The sequence below is a fragment of the Myotis myotis genome, unplaced genomic scaffold (genome assembly GCF_014108235.1).
Source record: "Myotis myotis isolate mMyoMyo1 unplaced genomic scaffold, mMyoMyo1.p scaffold_m19_p_12, whole genome shotgun sequence".
In the NCBI taxonomy this organism is placed as follows: Eukaryota; Metazoa; Chordata; class Mammalia; order Chiroptera; family Vespertilionidae; genus Myotis; species Myotis myotis.
In genome coordinates, this window is record NW_023416316.1 from 19,297,307 (window position 1) to 19,315,830 (window position 18,524).

The following is an 18,524-nucleotide window of genomic DNA, read 5'->3' on the forward strand; positions in this document are numbered from 1 at the left end:
AGGCCACTTATTTATTCATCAAAGCAAGCCATGATCCAATTGTTCCTTCCATCATCAGCAAAAAAGGAAAGTGTGATGAAATCAATCTTTGGCTACATTGCAGGAGTCAGAAATATATTTGGGATTGGCTGCTGCAGTTGCATTTTAGATTATAATCACAAGAGGAGAACAGGGAATTGAGAGTACTATGCAAAGAACAGAGGGTCCAGGGAACAATCCACGCTGGCCTTCATAAGGCAGTTCTTCAGGCTCTCTGTAGGTTGAGAACCCAGGGCTGGGTGGATACACCATACCAGGCACTGACAGAGGCAAACACCAATATTTTGTGGGAGCCTAAAGTATGAAGTCAAAGCTGTAGAACCGAGCATGTGGAGAACAAATCAAGGTCAAGCTGCTAGTATTGCTACAGATGAGCAGATGCCATTCTTTTCCCTAATTCTTTGTGACCAGTTTTCTCTCTCCTGTCTACAGTTTTAAGCTTGAATGGCAATATTTCTGACAACTAACATAAAGAAGGGAGTGGGGTTGGGTCGGACTTGCTGTTTATTATGTAATTTTTTTCACTCAATCTCCCCATTTAATTGTGGTGACTCACTCCACTGTAGCTGTGTCTGGTGTTCCAGAGTCCAGAACACATCTGCACAGCGTGAGCATAGGGGACCCCCTGATGTTCCACTGGGGTAGGGATTGTGGCTGCCTGGCCACAAAGAGCTGGTGAAGGGACCTGGGAGATTGCTCACTTCTTACAAAACTTGCAATCAATCAGTTGCCCTATTTTCAAACCTATTTCTGCTTTCAGAGGCACCTGGCATCAATTCCTGAGACTTCCTGGGGATTGAAGCATGAACTGGTTTGCTTCTGGTTGATCCTCCTCCCATACCCCCTTTCCTTCCTCTCCTTGGGTTTCCATTTCCAAAATACTGTGGCTGTTGTCTCCTGTTCTCTTTTCTTTGTTTTTGTAGATTCAAGTTTTATTTTTTCTTTTAATGTTTTAGAGAGTTTGGGAAGGGAAAGGCACATTTGTGTGTAGTCTTTCATGCTTACTGGAAGTCCACTTATTCTTTCTTCCAGTTTTTATTACGTTTCTCAGATGTGTCTCGAACCCATTAGGTACTCAATACAAAAGCGTAGCAGTTATTTAATGATAAAGTGTCTTCCCTGACCCAAGAGGAGAAAAAAAGGTGGGAATTAAAGTTAACCTGCATAAAGATTCCCATAAACAGCAGATAATGCAACATTTATCCAAATTCCTTGTCCTGCACTCATTCAAAATCGAGTGAGCAGCACCCTCAAGCTTCGTGCTGGCACGGGATAAAACGATTAGGAATCTTAGAGCCTCTCCTGGTGGATTTGCATTTCTTCACAGGACTCATGGCAGTTCAATCACTGGCGTGCATTGACCTTTTGCCATAGGCTGGAGTGACAGAGAGGAGTGACTGTCTTTTTATAGTGAGAAAACAGCTGTGCCGTCATTGCCTTTGCCAGGAGAGAGAGGAAAAATTGTCAGGGGGTTCTGTTTGTCTTTGGCAGGAACAGTGAGATGCCGGGGCAACACAAACTATTCCAGAGGTACAGACTCTTCTGTCGGTTTCCAAGAACTGGCGTAGCCTCAGCCACAAAGATCCTGATGGAGGGTCTGAAATTCCTCTTTTGCCCAGCCAAAGCACAGCCTTTACCCAGAATATTTCATGATGCCAACGGATGGTTTCCAGAGAGGAATTGGGAATTGAGTTGCGCTCTGGTTGCGGATGGTTCTTTTTCATGCCTAGCTACCCAAACAAAGGCATTGAGCCCGCAGCCAGATCTGTACCAGCACACCACTTGGAGCTGATGCATGGGAATGTGCAGGGCTGTGCCCGACTGAACTGCTCCCACCGTACCAGGGGCTGTTTCTCTACATTTTCCGTCCTGTATTCTGGCAGCTCTCTCTTCCTCACCCCCGTCACCCCCATCCCCAAGTCCTCAAGTCCATTCATATTATAGTTTGGAAGGAGCCCGACCGGCACATATTGGCAGTGCTGTAATTGGTGTTTACTTACCTTTGCCTCTTTCCTCTCTGCGTTTGATCATTCTGATAATGACAGCTTACTTTCTCTCCCTTTACCACCAGGAAACAAAAAGAAACTCTTAAACAGAGTTGTGCAGTTATATTTAGTTTTCCGGTGTCCTGCTAGGGAAATAAAATTCACATTTTAAAATATTTTCCCACTTCCATTCCCCTCTTCCTCCCTCCTCACCCAAACAGTCAACACTGAGGGGAAACATTCATGTTGAGAATTGTTTTTCCCCTCAGAAGTTGTTGTGACTACAGTGGCAACATCCTTGAGAGCTGACATGTCAAAACGTTGATGTTCTTATTTAAGACCTTCATCATTGTCATCATACTTGGTGCCTGCATTTGCTAGACTCTGTTTATTTATGTGCATATTTAAGTGATATTTCTCAGGATAATATTCACAAGGGTCTGGGGTTCCCGGAATGAAAAGTGTTATGTAAACTGAAATGCTTACCCCCCGGCAAAAGGTACCCTCCGCTGCGCACACCACCTGGTTCTAACAGCTCACATGTGCACAGTGTTTGTAGTTCAGAAAGAATTTCCATGTACATTGTTTCATGTAATCCCCCTGATAACACGGTGGAAAACACACCAGGGACGCTGTGGCTCCAGGAATCATCCCGCCCTGCAGCCACCAGGCATGTGCGCCTCTGTACCTGGTGCACTGCTAGCTTTTCACAGCTGTCACTGTGCAGCTCTATAGCATCTGGTCCCAGGTGGTTCCGTCTCGGAGAAGAGTCAGATTAATAGAGGCACAACCAAGCACAAAATAATTAGAGGACTTCTTTTATTTTCTTGTGTCTCCTAGGGAGGAAAGCTGGGCAGGTAATTAATTACAGGGTCTCTTTGGCAGACTCAGGGAGAGGGGAAATGTGTGGATACTGCAAAATTAATAAATTTGATTCCATCACAACTATGTAAACATTTTAGTTAAGGATACATACAATTAAGGCAGTAACTATAAGATGGATTGGGTGTGTCATGCGATATACCATAGATGAAGATATGATTTTTTTTGTGAGCGAGAGGAATGCATTGTTGAGCCAGTGGCGAAGAATAAGAAAGATGTTTGTTTGCTGGGACATACACAGCCTTTGAACTGAGATTTGATAAGAGAGTATTTCAAGGCAGTGAACAGTTTCTGTAGAAGAGCATCCTTCTAGAAGAGAAGACCAAACTGTACTGTAAGAATTGTGGGTGTGATTTGATTTCTTCAGAGGTCTTGCCTAGAAGTCTAGTTCTTGAAGGAATGCCTTACATGCAAACCTGTTAATAAACCCAGCTGTAGATGGCCACGTTGCGTGTGGAATAAAACACGGGCTTTTGAGAAGAGCACAGGCCTTGGACAAGCCAGACCTGAGCTTGAGTCCTAGATCCCCCAAGTACCAGTTTACGACCTTGGGCAAACCTTGACCTTTGTGAGTCTCCATATTTCTATGTGAATATCCATGAATTAAAAATGCCTCCTTTACAAAACAGTCGTGAGGATAAAGTGGGATAAAATATGCAGCTCCACAGGCGGTGGCATTTATACTGTGGCTCGTCGTCTTTCCCCTTCTCCACGAAACCCAGGTTAGAGACTCGGCTCAGGTCCTTTGTCTGTTCCCCAAAGCCCCAAGTTATAAAGGCTCTCAGAAAGGCTTTAATTTGCTGCAGCTAGTGTTTATTCATCACAGCCTTGCTTCCAGCTCACATCCAGGTCGATAAGTTTGCTCTATTGGATGAGTATTACAAAGAACGTTTAAAAAGCACTGTTTTGGCCGGTCAAATGGCAGCTGATAACGTGGCCCAGAATCTGGCTTGTGTGAAGGATGGTAAATAGGAATCACCTTTTCATTTCTCATGCAACAAAGGAAAAAGGATTGTGGTTTTATCTATTACACATTGTAAATCACTTAGATGTCTCCCGCCTAAGAGTTCTGGGGTCATATTTATGGACCGTGGGGGCCATGAATGCACTTCCCAGAATCTGAAGTGAGAATCACACTCGCCCTGCATTTCTTTTTATTTCTATTACACTCACCATGGGATCCCTGGAGTGAAGGGAACCGATCTCTGGAGGTGTTCAACTGGCCATCCTCCCGCACACGAGGCATCTCACATAAATAGACTCATAAAAGGAATTACAACAAATGTGAGTGTGAGCTGGTATGTTGGTGAAAACTTCTTGTTAGAAAACAGAACTCTGAACACATCAGCTCAGGCAAAATAGGACATTTATTGGCTCACATGACTTGGAAGTTCAGGGATGCACTGGATGCCAACCCCCAGGGAAAAGAGGTATTCTGATTACTCTGGCAGAAAAGTCCTAGGGAAGATTCTGCTTACAAGTGCATTGTTGGACTGGCAAAGGAATATTGCACGATTGCATGTCATATTCTATTATTTACTACAAAAATCACTTGGTGACTAATATTCTATTTTGTTTTCTGCTTTTCTCTTCCTCTCCTCTTCTGTGGTCTGGGTATTTATCCTTAAATATCCTTAAATATAATATGTTTTCTATTCCTTTTTCACTAATCATGGCTCTGCTTATATCACATGCCTGTCTTTGAACCTTTGACCATGACCAGAGTGACGAGAGTACTGATTGGTCAGCCTGGGCCACATGACCACTTTCACACTGGGAGGAGGGGGGCATCATTTTTCACGGATCCGTCAGGATAACAGAAACTGGAGAGGATGCAGAGGCAGACGATATATGTCTACTACACCCATCCCTGTGTTGTACCTTAATCTGTTGAGAAATGTAATTGTTGTGACTAAGCTGATTCCCTTTGGCTTAGATTCAATCCTTTTCCTCTCCACCAGCTGGTCAGAATCCTTTCATGATTCTCCCTCAATAAAAGGCAACAGTTAAACAGTTAAAGATTCCTGAGAAGTTACATTATTTCTGAGCCTTTACAAATTTAGCAATGAGAAAAACAATCCCCCTTTCCATTAAGTTTTCCCAGGTGACATTTCTAAGTCTTTTGTCATCTTCATAGATCGGATAGACAGTATTTTCTTTTATGTTTCTGCCTTTTTCTAGTTCAGGATTCCAAACGGAACTGATGTGAAGGATATAGTATAGGAAGGATATTGGTAAGAGAATATGAATTTCAGGGTCAACTGACTTGTGTTCAAATCCCACTTCAACCACTTGCTTAGGAAAATGAAAATAAAATTGCTATTTTTTTCATTTATCATATAGACAAACATTTTAATATTGATGTGCTACATATCTGGGTGTTTTTTTTCTGTCTTGCATCAATTTCTTCAGCTCCTTTGCAATAATATTATGTAAATTTTGCATCAAGCCTTATATGAATCCACGTATACTCTTAAACTGCTCAGTTACATGAGCCAGTGGATTCCCTTTTTAAAAAATCCTTACCCAAGGATATGTTTTTTTTATTTTCATTTGAGAGAGAGAGAGAGAGAGAGAGAAAGACATACATTGATTGCTTGCCTCCCATAAATAATTTATTTTTACTCTCAACGTGGTTGTGAAAAGAGTTAAATCAGAAAACCAAGAACATTGAAATGCCTAAGTCCAGAATGAGTCCAAATATTTGGCCACATAGAATATTATCATCTTTAAGAGTAGGAGTAATAATAAAGGCTTTTAGATGAGTCTTTAATTCATAAATACAATAGGCATTATTTTGGCTACTGGAAAACAAAGGCTGTAGCATCATTAAAGGTCTGTGATGTCTCACTTTTGAGGATTCAGGTTAGTGTATTTAAGGTAACTGAAGGTGACAGCAAGAGTTATAGAGATAGGCAAAAATTCACATTAAAAAACTTCCTATGTTGAGTAACAGTGGCCATTATGATTCCAGAAGTTAAAAGTGATTTCAGAACTTATGACTTCAGCTTGGCAAACAGCTCAGACTCCAAATATTATTCCTCCCTATTAAAATGTGAGCCCTTGAAAAAGGATGTGTCTGTATATATAGATATATGTATGAAAATAATAAGGTGATCTTTGGAGTTGCCTTAGTGTTCCCTTTATATCTGTCTTGAAATGACCATGGAATTAGCTTCATGAAAAGGATTAGCCAGCTTCTTGGTCTAAGGCTGCCACGGGGACCATTTGTGTAAGGCTAGAAAGGTACCAACGTGACATAAACCGTACGGAGAGAAGGAGAAGATGAGAGCTTTTCCTGGCAGTTGGTAGCTAAAAATCAAGAGATTCTGAGAAAATGACACAATGCAGCCTTTCTTGTCTTTTTCTTTTCGCGTTGGTTCTGGTGAAAGAGGACATTCCTGCTTTTGAAATTTCTTCCTACGCTGGGCAAGTTGATTCAGAGCTTGATCTGCACTCATCCTAACCTTTGCTGACGCCTCCATGTAAGTCGCCTTCAGATGTGTGCTCACTGCTGTCCTTCCTGGGTCACCTGCCTTTGATCATCCAGATCTGCGTGGTTGCCAATTAAAATCATTGGAAATGCATCACAATCCTTTTCTCTGAGAATCTGTCTTTGAAACTTGCAGATTTCTTCAAAACTGTCTCTGGGACTGAAAAGACCAACAGGAAAGCCTCTCATATGTTGTTTCTCAGAGCTCCAACTCTTCTTGTCCTGCTCTGTGTGGAATATCTAGCCTGGCTGCTCAGTCATCTATCACACGCTGTTGTGTGTAGGGATCCTGATGGTTGGATCATAATCCATTACAAGATAGGACCTTGTGGACTGGATGGCGGACACCAACTTGCCCACACTGCCCCACCAACCACCACAATCTGGTACTTCTGACCAAGCTATACCGCCAGCTGGCATGGCTATGGGGATGCCACCGAGCTCACCTGTGCCACACCTAGTAGCCACCCACCCTAGGCCTGGCTCTGGGGATGTGTATGGCTGGTGGGCTGCGGGTAAGCAGCCAGATAGGGGCCCCCAGGGCCTGGAGCTGCCTGGAAGGCCCGTTCATAAGGTGTGGTGCTCTGGCTGGCTAAGTCCTGCCCGAGGTGGAGAAGCAGGGTGACCACAGGCCAGGGGCAGCACCAGCCGCGGGGCATGCTAATCCACATGTCTCGGCAGTGTCTCACAGACTCTGTTTTAAAAGGATAATCCAGAATCACCACGATTCTAATGTGATTCCCAGATTCCCAAATTTAATCCAAGTTTCCTTAACTCTTGCCCCATAAATAGGCACAGTGGAGCTCAGTGTGGGTAATGACCAAAAGTTTTTGGCTTTTGCCCCAAATTGTATGAGTCAGCAAACACTGCTCTCAAGTCCTGTCCACTGACTGAAAAGCGCCTCAGTGGTCACGTCTCAGAACCGTCACTGATGCCAGGGCCTGGGATGGCAACACTGTGTTCTCCAAGTGATACCCAAGATGCCGAGCCTGACTGCATGCCCTTGAATATTCTCTGTGTTGAATCCATACAGCAGTGAAGAGAAGACCCCTCTCCCCATCTGGGTTACACCTAATTCCCAAGTGCAATGTGCTGGGAGCAATATCCTCAGGTTTCCTTAAAAAAAAAAAAAAAAAAAAAAAATATATATATATATATATATATATATATATATATAGATTGAGCCCGCAACCTGGGCATATGCCCTTGACTGGAATCAAACCCAAGACCCTTCAGTCCGCAGGCCGACATTCTATCCACTGAGCCAAACCAGCCAGGGCCTCAGGTTTCCTTTTGATTCTGCCTGCAGCCCAGAGAGAGCAGGTCTAGTTCATGGCCAGGGAAATATACAAGGCAGATCTCAAACCCATGATTTCATCTCTATCTCACAGACACTTGTCAAACCTTCTCCACCAGCTTCCTTCCAAATAGCCCCATAATTCACAAAGCCCCTTCCTTGTTGTTCAGTTACGGCCTGTCTCTTTGACTCATCAGAAAGGTCTGAAATTTAGCAGTGGATGTATCTTAGACTTAAATGGAGTCCTACCATTTTCCCTGCCACATTATTATCCTGAGACAGTGAACTTCATAACTAAAACACCAACCTTTAAATAGAATGGAACGTCAACAAAATCCTTCTTGTTATATACTGTGATTCCAAATGTGACTTATGGTTTTCAGAACTCAGCAGCCTCTGCTTACCAAATAAGGTCATATTTCCTTTTATGATCTACAGTAAAATGGCCCAAAGTCCCTGTCCTTTGAAGACCCATCCTCTGCTGGGCTTTCCTCACCAGTGAATTCTGAGAGTTGAGAGGACACTCACTTGCTCTACATATCTGTTCTGCTGGCTGCATTTGTCAGCCATTCCTACAGAGTGACCTTCTCTGCATCCCTTGATCTCCACATAGATTTACAAGTGTAGAAGGGGCCTATGAACTGGATTTAATCTATTTGGTAATCACAGCCCTTAGAGGTTTTTAAAAAAGATAACACTAGTCACCCCAAGGATGTTTGAGGTGGGTGATAGTTGGACACTCCCACATAACCTCCCTACCATGTTATAATGAAAGCCAGTCTCAGACCAGATTGTGCCACGCAGCAAACATGTGCTGAACACACATTCACTAGCAAGCAGGCTCAAAACAGCTCACGCTATCTATTCTAGAAGCTTGATGAAGTCACAGCCTCTGGCCTTTTGGATGGTTCACTGGAGACAAAAGCCAAGACTACAGAGGCAGGATCCTGTCACCCTTCTGTCGTTATCAGACAAGGATAGTTCACATCAGTTGTCATACGCTGGGGGTGCACGTAGAGCCTTTTAGCAACAATCGAGTCTCCCTGGGGCTGTTGGCTGCCCAATTCCCTGGATTCTGCCACCCTAATTGTACAAGAGTAAAGATATCTTAGCCAGTTCACATATTAAAAATACCTTTTTTAAGTAGTCTTAGAAACATCTTCATTATGAGTGTTATTTTTATATTTGACAACGAATACTTTTAATTTCACTAATAGGAGCCCATTTCTGACATTTTTTGCCTATCAACAGGACATCACTTTCCACCATAAAAACTCACTTTTGACATTCTGAGTGCAAATTGGCAAAGCTGGGACAATTGGCTGAGATACAGACAGCAGAAGCAGCGGAGGATGAACTGCAGATGAGAGTGCCCCCTGACCACCCCAGGTACCCCTAGAGTTAAAGCTGAAACTAACTGGCTCGTCTATAGTATCTCACAGTCTATTTGGAAAGTTTTAAAGTCAACTGCTGACATTATTATAGGTCCCTGAACTTCAAAGCCAAAGGCCACCAATCTCTTGGATGCCACAGATTGACTCCTGGACCCAGACAAAGCAATTACAATAGTTGGATGTTTTTCAGACTGCAAATGATGACCCATTAACAGGTGATAATATGAATTCAGTGGGACATGACCAACATTAAAACAATGGTATAGGATATATAGAAATATCAGCATTATATGTAACTAGAAGCCCGTTGCACGAAGATTTGCGCAATAGGCCTTCCTTCCCCTGGCTGCTGGCACTGGTTTACCTCCAGCACCTGGGACACAGGCCTTTGGTCCGGCCACAGCGGAGAAGCCAAGCCTCAAGGCTAGGCTTCTCCACTGCGCCCGCAGTGAGGCTTGGCTTCTCCGCTGCAGCCGCAGCGAGGCCTGGCTTCTCCCCTCCGGCTGCAGTGAGGCTTGGCTTCTCCGCTACCTGAAGCCAAGCCTCTTCAGTCTTCAGTCTTCACTCCGGCCAGAGCCTTCAGTCTTCTCCCTGTGCCTGCGTATGCAAATTAACCACCATCTTTGTTGAGTTGATTTGCATAGTCGCTCTGATTGGCTGGTGGGCATAGCGGAGTGACACCAATTTGCATGTTTCTCTTTTATTAGTGTAGATAAGGATAAGTATTGCTTCATGAAACTTTTGTTTGTGTTAGATATTTCTGGCATGTGTTTACCAGAATATTATGTAAAACATGAAATATTCTCTAAAATGTCTTTTTTTTTTAAATGTGTACCAAGAAAGTTGTGAACTAACTCAAGTAGTTGAAAATACATTTCAAAAGGTTAGTGTTATTTACTCTTTAAATACCACTTAGATACCAGTGGTCCTACTCTAGATTCCCATGTAGGCATGTGCTTCTGGGGCATGGTTCTGGCTGAACAGGTCCCACTTACATCAGTGGGCAGGACACTTGGCATCTTAATCTGCAATATCATTCAGGTTTATGGTGACTTCACTGAAGTCACCAAGGACAATGGATAGGCACTTGCTTTACACAGGGTGGGGCAAAAGTAGGTTTACAGTTGTGAGTACATGAAAGAGTTTATTCTTTTTTTTTTAAATATATTTTATTGATTTTTTACAGAGAGGAAGGGAGAGGGATAGAGAGTTAGAAGCATCAATGAGAGAGAAACATCGATCAGCTGCCTCCTGCACACCCCCTACTGGGGATGTGCCCGCAACCAAGGTACATGCCCTTGACCGGAATCGAATCTGGGACCTTTCAGTCCGCAGGCTGACGCTCTATCCACTGAGCCAAACCAGTCAGGGCAAGAGTTTATTCTTGCATGATTATATATTAATGTATTATTTTCCATACGAATAACTGTAAACCTACTTTTGCCCCACCCTGTATTTGAATAACTGCAGGACCAATCCTAATAATTTTGCACAAACCAAAGGAATCTATCTGTTCCAAAGATTCTGAGAGCTCTCTCAACCTCCCAAAACTAAAAACTGCCAGAAACCTCCCAATGGCAGTTCCAGAAAAAAGAAATTCTGTCTTTATTAGGTAATGGCATCCTGTCTGTCTCACAAGTATTCTGTATTCTGAACACTCGCCCATAAGCCAGATGTTTTCTTATATATCAAATACATTGAAAAGAGTGGCTGAAGCTTTTCTGATGATTGCATTGCCTCCATCTCTGCTTGCAGACGGTGACATGTGGAGAGGGGAAAATCTGTCATAGGCAACCGAGTTCTGTCAGGTGTTTTTGAGAACTCCCTTATTGAAAGGTAGCACTGCCCGGGAGCGGTTTTTAACTTCAGAAGGCATTTTTATTAGCCAAGTCATCAGTGCGCCAAGATCCTGCGTAAGAATTGACAATGGAGTTTGCAGGGATGAATAGTCTGTCTACATGGTTCTTTGAATTTAAATTCAGTTTTTGCTTAGTAATGTGATAAAAAAATTACAGTATTGGCTGCTAATATTAAAATATAAATATATGTATATATACATATATGCATTAAAAATAGTTAAAGAATATTATATGTAAAAAGGGATCAATGAAAAGCCAGTTGGTTTACCCGAGAGGAAAATGTGCTTAATAATGAGTGGAAACGGCTCAAAGAGGGAGCTCACCAAGGATGGTGGGTAGCTCATCCCCAGAAACTGGAGGAAGGGAATTTGTGATGCCTGTGGCAGAAGTCTCAGGGTAGAATGATCTGGAAACCTACGTCGGGTGTATGCAAAGGCACTCGTCTGAGAGAAGCAGAAATAATGCAGTTTGTGATGAGGGAGCTGTGAACCAGCGACATAGGAAGTGACTCAGGCTAGTGGGGATGAGTCATATCAAGTTGTGGTTCGGGAACCAAGGAGAGAACTTGAAAACACCAGGGAGGCCCATCATGCACAGGGCAGCCAGCGGGTAATGGGCGTTCTCATTGAGTGTGGCAGTACAGCGTGAGATTATAACCTGTTGAAAAGCCCCATCTCCTGTTCCAGCAAACACAATAGCCCAATTTTTCCAAAAGACCGCACAACCGATACTTTTTTTTTAAATCAGAAAAATGTGAGAAATGTCTGCCTTTTATCATTTGCATTTCAAAAAATTTATTTTATTGATTTCAGAGAGGAAGGAAGAGGGAGAGAGAGAACCACTGATCAGCTGCCTCCTGCACGCACCCCACTGGGGATTAAGCCTGCCACCTGGAGTGCCCCGACCAGGAGTTGAACCATGACCTCCTGATTCATAGGTCGATGCTCAACCACTGAGCCATGCTGGCTAGGCTATAATTTGCATTTTTTTATCTGTGCCCTCATACAAAATGAAAGGAAGTTCCAGAATTAATCACATTTTAGTTTCTTCAACATGCAATGCATAGTGAATAATGGAACGTATTACTAAGCTGTTAAGAGTGTCCTTAGCCGAAACCGGTTTGGCTCAGTGGATAGAGCGTCGGCCTGCAGACTGAAAGGTCCCAGGTTCGATTCCGGTCAAGGGCATGTACTTTGGTTGTGAGCACATCCCCAGTAGGGAGTGTGCAGGAGGCAGCTGATCGATGTTTCTCTCTCATCGATGTTTCTAACTCTCTATCCCTCTCCCTTCCTCTCTGTAAAAAATCAATAAAATATATTAAAAAAAAGAAAAAGAAAAAAAAAAAAAGAGTGTCCTTAGACACTGCAGTCCGTCCTGTTGTGTTGGAGGCTGAGTGAGGGTGAGTGGGGCAGAGGGCAGGGAGACGGCCTCAGAGAACTGTGGGTGTATAAGAGGCATGATGATACAGAGGTCAGGGGCAGCCTTGGGCATCAGATGTCTGCCTTCACGTCCCAGGTCTGCACTTTTTACCTGGACCTTCCTCTCCATCTGTCGAAATATGGAGTTTAATTATTTACAATGGTTGTAAACTCACCTGGAGTTTAATTATTTACAATGGTTGACCTGTGCAGGCCCCAAATCCCTATATGATTTCTCAGATCTCTGCTAGTTCTATCTAAGAAGCATGGAGATTAAAAATATAAGTTCAGGGCCTCAGCTCAAATCCTCACCCTGCCACTTACAACCATGAGACCTTGAGGCAGTTAAGCAGCCTCTCTCTGCCTCAGTTTCCTCAATGTGAAATGGGGATAATGACAGTAACTACATCATTAGGGTTTTGTGAGTATCGAATTACTCATAAGAACATGCTAAGTCCTCATTAGCTATCATTATTATACTTAAGAGAGGCAGGATAGCACAAGGGTTCAAGTAAGGAGAGCCACGCTACTTGGATCTAAATCCTGGTTGTGCAACCTTAGGCAAGTCCCATACCTTCTCTGTTGCCTCAGTTTTCTCATTTGTAAAACAGGGACAATAAGAGTACCTACTTCATGCCCTGGCCGGTTTGGCTCGGTGGATAGAGCGTCGGCCTGCGGACTCAGGGGTCCCAGGTTGGATTCCGGTCAGGAGCATGTGCCTTGGTTGCGGGCGCATCCCCCGTGGGAGTGTGCAGGAGGCGGCTGATCGTTGTTTCTCTCTCATCGATGTTTCTGGCTCTCTGTCTCTCTCCCTTCCTCTCTGTAGAAAATCAATAGAATGTATTTTTTTTAAAAAAGTACCTACTTCATAGGAACTGAGCAGGAATTAGTATGTTTACAGTTTCTAGAACAGTGCCTGGCATGTAATACATGTTTTCTGCTGTTTTGATTGTGCTTATTTCGCATGTTTTTTGTTTGTTCTTTTTTTTACATCTAACACTGCCTCACCCAGGCCTTGCCCATCCTAGGTATTCACTAAGAGGCTATTGAACACATGAAGGAATGACTACATACAGTCTAATTCAGTGGCTTTCAGTATAGATATTGGCTGCCCTTATTATTCCAGATTTGCCAAATACCAGTACACTTGGACTTGTCTGCATCATACATGACTTCAGATAAAGCATAGACATTGTCCCCAGTTCACCCTCCCTTTCTGCCCTCTGGTGCTTGGTACCAAAAGGGAGAGCCTCTGGGCCATGGGGCCATGACTTCCTGGGGAAGCATCTCTCCATTTCTCCGTGGGTACACTAGAGTCATCGTAGCATTCCCGAAGTTTGGAAATCCAAGGAGGATGCACAAATGATAAACATAAATCCTGTTACCCTCCATCCCTTTCTGTGTGAATATTTCTGGTGGAAAGCAGCCACCACTGTCATTTGAACGTTGTTCGGGTGGCACTGCTGGGGAAGTGAGCAGGCCCCCCAGAGCTGGCAAGCTCCCCCGCTCACCCAGCGGCTCTCCCTCTGCTGCCTGGGTGGCAGCAGCAGTTTGCCCCTTCATAAACATCAAGATACAAAATAATGGCATGTTTAGTCTGAGTAATACATTAAGGAAATCAATTAGGCCCACATGCAACTTTCTAAGATTTTAATTACAGTACTTAGGGTACCACACTAGAGCAGTTTGTCAGGAACATAATTTGTTAATGAATAACAACTGACACAGTGTATTAGTTGGGATTGTAATTAGCTCTTGCTAGCCATCTATTGGAACCCTGATCAAAAGCCAGTCAGCGAAAGCAAACGAAATGAGCATAAATGATAACCCCGACAGCTCTCTCTGGGCCGCCTCCTGGATGCCAGTGTACCCGCAGGGGCCTGGCCAAGGCCACGTGCACATTTTCACTCAAGTATGGTCTGGGGAGCAGCAACTGCCTCACCCAGGAGCTTGTTAGAAATGCAGACTCTTGGGCCCCAGTCCACACCTATTAAATCGGAATCTGCGTTTTAAGACTTACAAGCATGTTAAAGTTTGAGAAGCACTCTAGGAATAGAAGGAGCACAGGTTCACAAATAGGCAGATTTGACTGTAACTCCTGACATACCCATCACTAGAGATGCGTCCTTGGGCAATTGCTGAATCGCTTTGAGCCTCAGTGTCCTTATCTGTAAGCTAGATCTGCTAATACCTGTATGAAAGGGTCAGAGTAATGACTAGCAGTAGCATGTGCGAGCGCCTGGCACCGAGCAATTGGACAATGAGACGCTCAGCAAGGCTTCCTGAGGACTGAGTCTGACTACAGTGCCACATGTTTCTCTGACCTGGGTCATCTATGTGATGCCTTTTCTGAAAATCTCTGAGTACCTCTCATCTACCATTCCTCAACGAGGTGGGACTAGGACAGTGGTTCTCAACCTTTTGGCCCTTTAAATACAGTTCCTCATGTTGTGACCCAACCATAAAATTATTTTCGTTGCTACTTCATAAGTGTAATGTTCCTACTGTTCTGAATCGTAATGTAAATATCTGATATGCAGGATGGTCTTAGGCGACCCCTGTGAAAGGGTCGTTCGACCGCCAAAGGGGTCGCGACCCACAGGTTGAGAACCGCTGGACTAGGAGGAAAAAGATAAAACATTAGAAATAAGTTAAAAGAGTTAGTAAAGAATATATTTTATTTTATTTTATTTATTTATTTTTTAAATATATTTTATTGTTTTTTTACAGAGAGGAAGGGAGAGAGATAGAGAGTTAGAAACATCGATGAGAGAGAAACATCGATCAGCTGCCTCCTGCACACCCCCTACTGGGGATGTGCCTGCAACCCAGGCACATGCCCTTGACCGGAATTGAACCTGGGACCCTTCAGTCCACAGGCCGACGCTCTATCCACTGAGCCAAACCGGTTTCTGCAGTAAAGAATATATTTTAAAAGATAAAATAGTGAAATTAGCCAAAGAGTATGCTAAAATTAGATTAACTTGTTCGTTTGTTTTTTAAAGTGGCCAAATGACCAGATAAGAAAATGTAGTTTGTTCATATCAACACCTGGGAGAGTGCAGGGTCCCCAGATTGTTCTGTGCCTTCCCACTGGAGGGCAGAGCCTGAGCCTCGTATCCACACGTAGTCCTCCCAAGATGGGATCCTTGCAAGAATCTTGAGAGTGAGATCCATAGTTGAGGATCAGATATTTTAGGAAACATCCTTGACACAATATACACAATGGATATGTTCTTGATAGAGTATGCAAACTTAAAAATATGCACATTGATGAGATTTCCTCCAAGGAAAATTTCCCTAAGCTTCCTCACCCAGCTCAAGATAGTGCTGGAAGGAGCGCTTACCGAAGCTGATTGTTACACCATGTGCTCAAATGCAGGGAATTACCGCTGTGTCATGGCTCATACAGAAATGAGAATGTTCTTACGGCACATTGTAGGTACCTGAAGGGGTCCTGGGGCATCTATGAAAAAAGAGAGTGAAAAAAAATCATTTTTTTTACATCATGTAAATACAAGGGAAATTAAAATTTGAGAAATATATTAGGTTTGCATAAAACACCCAAATAGAGTCAGTATTTTAAATGAAAAAAATGGATGTGCTTCTGAAAATGTAATTTATTAAAAAAAAAATCAAGCTTGATGCTTGAAATGGCTGTACTTAGTCCTTATCAAAAGGTGTCAATTATGATCTCTTCAAATTTTGGACATTCGCCACCAATGAGTAACTTTACATTAAACCATATTTAAACCATTGTTTTACAACTGTTCCAAAATTCATACTAGTTGAAGTTATATTTGGAGACTATAGCAGCTCATCCTTTTCTTTTATTGATAAATTTACTGTTGAAATTTCTTGTGATAATGCAAATGTTTTTCAAATCTAATTGAACTTTTTTATATCTAGCATTTCAAAACATTAAGGTGACTAATGTGCAGACTGTCGCATATCATTAGAACAGTCACCGTTGAAAGGACACATCCATTACTAACAGGCGGAAATCCCCAATGAGAAGGCCATTGCCAGGAGCTCAGCCTTCCTGCTGCTCCTCCTCTAACAAAGCCAGGTGGCGCCTTGGGCTGTGTCTGCACTGTGCTTCTCTGGAGGACCCATGGGTCACTTGTGTTCGCTGGGCAGTCTGGGCTCCATGTTCAGCTGCCAGCGTAGCTGTTCAGGTGGAAGGGCTTCTTTTTCCTTGGCTCTGCCCAGCACGTGGAGGCCGAATCAGTGTTCAGTGGTGCTTGTTACACTCCTGCCTGCAGGCACTGTGGGATGTCCCGACAGATCTCGGTCTTCTTGGCCACCCTCTGCAGAGCCCCAAATAAGGCTGCTTATGGCCAGAGGTGACCAGTCCGGAATCTCCAGCAGCCCCAAAGGCTTGGGGGTTTGAGGTCTTGTTGCACACCTGTAGCCCATTCTTGGCATGCAACTTGGCCAGTTGTGAAGCTTTGAATTACTCAGTGGCAGGAACCAAGTCATCCTCTTTCTCTTTCACTTCTTGAATCTATACCTGGTGGGTTCTCTTACCCGTTCCTCTTCCACTTCCTGGTCCAAAGATTGGTTGAAAGACTGGGGCCTTTCTCTCCCATATCAGAGGTGACTTGGCCATCTCCATTCAGCTTTCATTTCTCCCAGATGACAACCTGACCTTGTCTACTGTCCTCATCCCACAGGAAGATGCCTGGGGTACTCAGCACCAGGTTTGGGATCAATGTGGTCTTTTAGTGGTGGATTTGCTCCACTTCCTCTGGTCATTTTGGGGTGCTGCTTCACCTTGGCCTTTCTTGCACTGCGATGATAACATCCACCCCTGTGTTTGGGGAGCGGAAGAGGAAGAGATTCAGTAAGTAGGAGCAAGGTGCTTCAGGCCTCCTCTGAATTCTTTATTCTCTTACAGGGGCTTTGCATGAAAGCATCAAGCACTTACATAGCTGTTAATAATTCTGTCATTTCTTTCCTACCTGGTCACTGAAAATTAAACAGTGTTATATGGGAGGTTTCTAGTAATGCAGTAACATACATTCTAAAGGAGATTCTAGGCCAGTGGTTCTCAACCTTCTGGCCCTTTAAATACAGCTCCTCATGTTGTGACCCAACCATAAATTTATTTTCGTTGCTACTTAATAACTGTAATGTTGCTACTGTTATGAATCATAATGTAAATATCTGATATGCAGGATGGTCTTAGGCGACCCCTGTGAAAGGGTCATTCGACCGCCAAAGGGGTCGTGACCCACAGGTTGAGAACCGCTGTTCTAGGTCATATGCAGAAGTTACAGAGAAGATAAGTTGAAAGGCACAGCTCACCAGACCCCAAACCATATCGAGGATATAATAAGGTGGAGAGAATGGAGAGTTAGGGAAACTTTATGAGAATTTCTTTGGAGAGAGTGTGGCTGTGCTGGGAGTCCTTCCTTATCTAAGGAGAAAGGTTGAGGGGAGCTTCCCCTTCACCTTGTCAAATGTTTAGGGGAACACACAGACCTGTTGTTGTCTGACACCACACTACTGCCCCAACCAGCATATCAGGGTGAAACCTGGGCTGTCTAGTTGACGGGGCAGCAAAACAAAGGAGAATTGTTTCTGCTTGGGGCTTGGCCTTCACTCCCAGTAGAATTATTAAGGTGGAAGAAGTTGCCTCAATAAAAGATAAACCAAAGTTGTATTTCTGGATTCCCAAGGGCAGAGGAGAGAGTGAGTAATACTAGACCAAGCAGGCTTTTGTCTGGGTCAAGGTCATGGCCTGTGAGAGCTATCTGTGAACTGCCCCAGAAAACAATATTAACGCCTTCCCCCCCGAAAAAAACAAAACACCTTCCCAACCTGATAGTCAGATAAAACGTGTCTGCTATTTTTACCTTTCCTATCAACTATGTACACCTGATCCTGCCCTTCCCCAGCCCTGAGGGCATCAAAGACTGACCTTGACTAGCTACCACACTCCTTCCCCCTTCCTCCAGCACCTGCCCTCCTGGGGAAGAAAGGGAAAGTCTTGTCTTCAAAGGAGTTGGCAGCTTTGATTAGTATTATAGGAGACTGGACTTTTTAATCACTGGATTGATACTGTTTGCAGCTTAAAATGGCCATCAGACTTTTGGTCAGAGAGTGGTCAGAAAATCATGAGATTGCCTGAGTTTTACTGAATGCAGTTTGA

At 43.6% G+C, this 18,524-nt stretch overlaps 1 protein-coding gene and 1 pseudogene across 2 annotated transcripts in view; one reads left to right on the forward strand and one right to left on the reverse strand.

Annotated features, from left to right (window-relative positions):
• The window catches only part of LOC118667215 (U3 small nucleolar RNA-associated protein 14 homolog A-like), a 72,879-nt gene that overhangs the window by 22,982 nt on the left and 31,373 nt on the right, over positions 1-18,524 (forward strand). The window lies entirely within an intron of this gene.
• On the reverse strand, positions 6,113-6,819 carry LOC118667693 (annotated as a pseudogene).